Raw genomic sequence first — 6,166 nt, 5'->3', positions numbered from 1 at the left:
ACATCAAATTGCATTTAAATCTCATTTTCACTTCTCTCAACTATTTTCTGACATAAGAAGTCCTTTATTAATTTATTAGATGCAATTATTCAAGTAAAAATTAGTTCCAGTCATAATTATGATTGATTACATTGATTCAACATGCTGCTTGTATGTGAAACATGTAGATCGCACTCTCAGCTGTGATGTTCCCCTCAGTTTAGCATCTTTCAGCTCATTGTTCTTATCTGGTTTGTCCAGCAGCTCCACTGTTCTGGTTCACTCTGAGAAAGGTCAAGTTTATTTGTATAGCACTTTTAAAACAACCAGACTTGACCAAAGTGCTTCACACGCAGCCAATAATAAAACATCTGGCCGCAAATTAAAGGCCAGAGAGTACAAATGAGTCTTGAGGAAATACTTTTGGGCAGTTCTAATTCGAAATGGTAAGACATTCAGAGACTCGGGGAAACAAAAAAGCCCAGACATCTCTATTTTTAAGTCTTGGATCTTGGAATAGTGAGGATCATCTAATTAGTGGGCCTCAGTACTCTGGCAGGAGTGTGAACAAGAAAATCTTCAAATTAATCCTAACGTTGACAGGAAGCCAATGGAGCGAAGCTAAAACTGGTGTAATGTGTTCATGTTCACTCATCCCAGTTAAGAGTGGACCAGCAGTGTTTTGTAGCAGCTAAAGTCGATGAAGAGACAACTATAGTAAATCTGTTTAGAGTAAGAACTATAATGATCCAGCCTTGTCATAATACGAGCATTTATGACTATTCAAAGGTCATTATGAGAAAGAGAGGGCTTCACTGTGGCCAACAATCAGCTGCTCAGCACAAACAAACATAACAATCTCTGTTCTGCTTTCTTTAAATTGAAGAAAATTCTTTAGGTTTTAAAGCGGTTTAAAAAAAAAAAAAGACTTTTATGCCTCACCCATAAAAGGCTGATGTCACCCCGCCGGGTGGGCACGGGCCTGGACACCCAAGTTTTCCAATGCAACAAACTGGAGAATGAGGCAGTATAGGATTTTGATTTAAACACTATTGGAGCGTGTATTTAAAATCCCTGAATGTTCAAATATCAGTGACCTGGAACTCAACGTCAAGGTCAGAGGTCAATTTTTTTGAAAATCTCCTAGGATTTTCAAAATAAAACCACAGATGCATCTAGGTTCCAGGGTAGCACCGGCAGACACAAATATTTTTCTTGTTTACTGTTACAGTGGTGGCCAACGATTCTAATAATGCTCTAAATGCTCTGTTTCAGGCATATATTTTCTACTCTTGGATTTGTATGACGTCACTGAGAGTAGACGTCCTAAATACTTTCTCACTGTGAGCACAGAAGCTCCATCCACCAGCTATTCAAACCTCATGTTTGTGAGAGACAGTGGATCAGAGGAAAGGTGGCTAAAACAGAGTGCACCATCTTCACCACAGCTAACCAGAGGTGGGGGTAAAATCAACGTTGCAGCAAAGCCTCTGGGCATTTGACTTTATTTTCCTTCCTGATAACAAATCCAATGAAAAGACCAAAACTAACAATGTTAGTCCATCTCTCAGTATTTTACATATTCCAGTCGGTCCCTCTGAAGCCAAGTTGTTCCTCTGAAGCCCTTTAAAAAACAAGAGGTCACAGACACATATTTGGAAAGGATCATTTTTAAATTAAAACTCAAGTAGCTGCATGCGTGACAGAGTAATACACTATTCCCTCATGTGGGAACTCATATCACGACCTCACAGGGTAAATGCAAGAAAATCTAGCTTTTGTGATAAAGAGGCATTTATCTGAGATTGCAAACATCACTATATGCACTCATATGTTAGCCATTTGTTCCACATATTCAAATCAGTTTGAGCTCTTGACCTGCTGACCCTGCACACCTGCAGCTTTTTGACTGACTGACTGGTAGTGACTGTACTGGCTGGACTGAATGGGAATGCTTCCTGTATTCATTACACATACAAACACTCTGAAGATGTTTGCATGCACCATGTCGAAGCCAGCTCTGCAAATTCACAATGGAAATATTTGTTTTCCAGATTGCAAGCTGGTGCTGGCAATCCAGGGTTCCCACTGTGTGATTATCTTATTGAGTGACATACTTTCCTTCAGGGCAGCATGCAGTAGCAATTAGAGAATATCTGCTTTTCCCCCCAAAGTGTAGATGCTAAGCCCGGATGAATGCTGGGCTTTGTGTGACTATTGTTGCAGCGATATGTGAAACTTGCTTCAAATTTATGTGACGAGGTGTCCAGTTGCATTAAAGGGCCACCTGATTTTGCAACGCCATCAGTCGAACCAACGCTTTGCACTGTAGCAATGGACTGTGGGCGCTCTGCTGCTCCTGATGGTGTCTTGATGGACGTCCACGCTGCGTAGAGATGTGGCGTTTGTGTGTTCCCACCAGGACATGCCCCAGGGACACGATGTCAAAAACAACTGTGGGACTTTCTCACACTGTAACCCAGTATTCCCAGGGAAAGGCCTTTGAGAGCGGGATCGTTTCCTCAACAACTACACCACTTTGCTGTGCCGCTCCGGAGGAAGCCAGCTTCCTGCAGCTCCAGCTGAACAGGGGCCTCTCTCTCGCCCCGTTCTCCAGCAGGGGCCTGTGCAGGCTGCCGGAGAGACAAGCAAAGCTGCTCAATGGAGCCTCTGAGTATCAATTACCTGAAATATCAAACAGCACATAAGAGGGCGGTTGACTTGTTTGTTTGACTTTGGTGGTCAGAAAGATTTCAAGGGAAGGAAAAAAGTATAAATGTGAAAAGAGTGAGAAAAGGTTTATTTATCCCAGAGGATTTGGGAGAGAAGCTGGATCATTTGTCGCCTGAAAGATTTATCTCAATCATAATTCATCGTCCAGGAAGTCCAATTCTTTGCTCCACAATGCTGCTAAACAATAACCAGCAAGAAAAATGTCTCCAGTTTTCAAGGTGAAAGGGAGTTCAGAGAATTAGGTTCACTTACTTTGAGGTTAAAGAAGACTTTTTGGCACAAAAAGACAAACATAGCTTTGTAAGATATAAGCTTGTTTTGTTACATTTTAGCTGCAACCTTCCTTTTTATTAAGTTTTGTGTTCTGCCAACACAGAAGGCTAACAAACAGGGACTCCGGGCTGGTTTTGAAAAGCCGGCCTTTTGGGATTACGCTGTGTGAGGCAGCTGCTTTTGTCATGATAACTACGACTCTGAACTTTTGACACGCAGACTGGAGGGTGCTGATGGAAACGGGTGATTTCACAAAATGATGATGAGAAAGGGAGGAGAATTTAAATAAAGCTACGAGGGCGAGGACATGTAGGAAGTAAACCAGAGACGTGTAACGTCATGCTACATCTGCACATGCTGCACAGCCGCACCCTCAGACTTCAGAGGACTGATCATTACAAAAAGTGAGGGATCAGAGGAGGTGGTGGGGGAGCGAGGGGGCATAGTGATCAGTTACTAAGCCAACTCTGTGTGCGCCCCATATCTGAAAACTTAGAGCATGCCTCGAAATGGCCTGATTGTCTACCTGTGAGTTCAGCAGCTCTTTAATGGCAGAGGGGGTTAAAGAGTAGGGGTGGGGAAGTGGCCACAAAAGCCTTCTGTTGCAGCCTGGGAGTGGGGTTACCTGGCCCGCTCTCTGCTGACGGGGTCTAATTTCACACATCACATGTGCATGCAGACGCATAAGCATGCACATTAAGTGCAAACACAAACACACACACAGGAGTTTGAGAGGCGAGAAAGTGTGCGCGTGTTTCCTTGGGGGACAAATGAGTTTTGTTTGTCGAGCATTCAGAGCATGACAACAGGACAAAAGCAGCTACATAACCAAAGTACCGGGTGACAGATAGTTATTGTTCTCTTGGAAATGACACAGACATGCTGCTGGAAACACTCTGAGATGTGTCCTGCTAAGTAAACCCTTTCTCTTTTTTCCCCCAGTGTGCACTAGCTCTGTTTCTTGGTGGGAACAAATTTAGCTGTCAGTTCCACAGCTGCAGCGCCTCTGATGCTTTGTGGGACAGCCGAGCAGTGGGATTACATTAAAAATTGGGGTAGAATCTCAATTAATCACACTGGATACTAATGAGGTCTAAATGGAGTATAAAATAACAGATTAGACTCCACATCTGGACAGTGTCTGCAGCTGCCTGCGACAACACAGACAGAAAAGTATGAGAGATAAAATGATTAATCACTAAAAGCACATTAAAGAGGACCTACATCTAGAGGACATGTAGAAGAGTAGCTTTGCATGTTCAAAATAAGCCTTAAAAAAGTCTCTCAAGTTGATCACACAGAGCAGCCTGAGGCCTGTTTATGTCCCTCACAGTGATAACTTGAACATATGTATGACAAAATATAAGAAAAAGCATAAAAGGCACAAAGAAAGCAACATTCTGCTTTATTAAAGAACATGAATGAATGTGTTTTAGAGTGGTGGGAGGAAAACGTTTAAAGATAAATGCTCCTCAGACAAACTCTACTCTACATGATAAACACTCCGGTCACACCCTTAACATCTTCAGTGATACCACATCTGATAAATGCGTGGCAGCCACTCTTGTGCTCTCCTCTTGAGTCCATTACGTTATCTCGCCTGTCAGTGTATGGACCTCTGCCTGCAGAAAACCTGGGTGTGCTCCACGTCCGCTTCAATGATGTCTAAGTTTTAGTTTTAGTGCACTTTTCTCCACTTAGATCCATCACCTGGTAGCACAGTCCCGGGTTGGAGGGGCAAACAAAAACCTTTTTGTCTGAAGAAACAGGATTATAGGGGGAGGGGGGTTGACCCCTTAGAGAGCAACTGATCAGATAATGGTCTTCATTCAGATAATGGGGCTGCATTTCAGACAGTGGTGTTGGAGATTTTTTTTAAAATTGCTGGAATTATGAACTCAGAAAATTAACATCAGATTTTGATCCACCATGAAATACCATCTAGAAAGCATCCGATTGGCAACAGAGTCATTTTTTTAGCATGGCAAAAATGGCACAAATACAGTGGAACATTATCAGTCATGCACTGGCCTCTCCAGGACCCAGACCTCTACATTATTGAAGCAGTGTGGGATCATCCTGACAGAGAGCAGAACAAAGAACAGCATCCAAAAAAGAACTTTAAATGTCCTGCAAGATGCCTGGAGAACTATTCCTCAACACTACTTAAAGACAATTTAAGAAACCTGCATAAGGATGTTTGGACTGTAAAGGTCCTCCTCATACCTAATATTGACTCTCAAAGTCATTGTTTTTGCCTTGTATACTGTATTTCTAATTACGCTTGCAGATGTTTTAATAAATCGCTTCAGCTATTCACATTTCCTTGCAAATTTCCTTCCTTTTAGTGACACAAACAGATTTTCATCTAAAATGTTGTGATCCAAACGATCACCACTCTTAGACAACCTCAACACCTCTTCACCAGAGTCGAGATGTTGATGTTGGGAGCTTAGCGTTAAAATCACATGATGTGTGATCTGACACTTCAGCCTGAGGTCAGATTGTAAAGAAGGGGGACCAAATCAGAACTTAAAAAACAGATTTTATGTGGTTTGTGTTGTTTACACTTTAATTAAAAGTGACCTGAGTCACGTGAAAGCAAATAAGTAAATTAGTCAAATAAATGTAAATACGCACAGCTTTGCATTGAAATACAGTAAATTGTATTTCTAATAGAGGCTGATGAGCAGTTGGCTTGTGAGGTTTTCACTGGAACCAACAGACCTCCAGTAAAGGAGAAGTGTAGATCCATGATTCAATAAAAGACAGTTCAGTTTTATTTACAGAGCACCAATCCACAACAGCAGTTGCCTCAAGGTGTTTTATTCTGAGGACCTACAATATTAGAAAGATACCCCAACAATCACACAATTCCCTATGAGTAAGCATTGGCAACAGTGGAAAGGAAAAACTCCCTTTTGACAGGAAGAATCCTCCAACACAACCAGGCTCAGGGAGGGGCAGCCATCCACCGTGATTGGGTGGGAGTGAGGGGAAAACAAGAGAGCAAAGGTAAACTATAGGTGAGAGAGTCAGAGTTTAATAATCGCTAAGGCTTACTAGAGTAGTCGTGTCTCAATACAGAGTGAAAAGGGAGGAGAGAAGAAGAAACACTCAGGGCATTATGGGAACTCACCCAGCACCCAAAGCCTATTGGAGCAGATGGTTCAGGATCTTC

This window comes from Astatotilapia calliptera, chromosome 13, assembly GCF_964374335.1.
Source record: "Astatotilapia calliptera chromosome 13, fAstCal68.1, whole genome shotgun sequence".
Lineage (NCBI taxonomy): Eukaryota > Metazoa > Chordata > Actinopteri > Cichliformes > Cichlidae > Astatotilapia > Astatotilapia calliptera.
The sequence above is the reverse complement of the archived record's forward strand: the minus strand, read 5'-3'. Positions refer to the sequence as shown.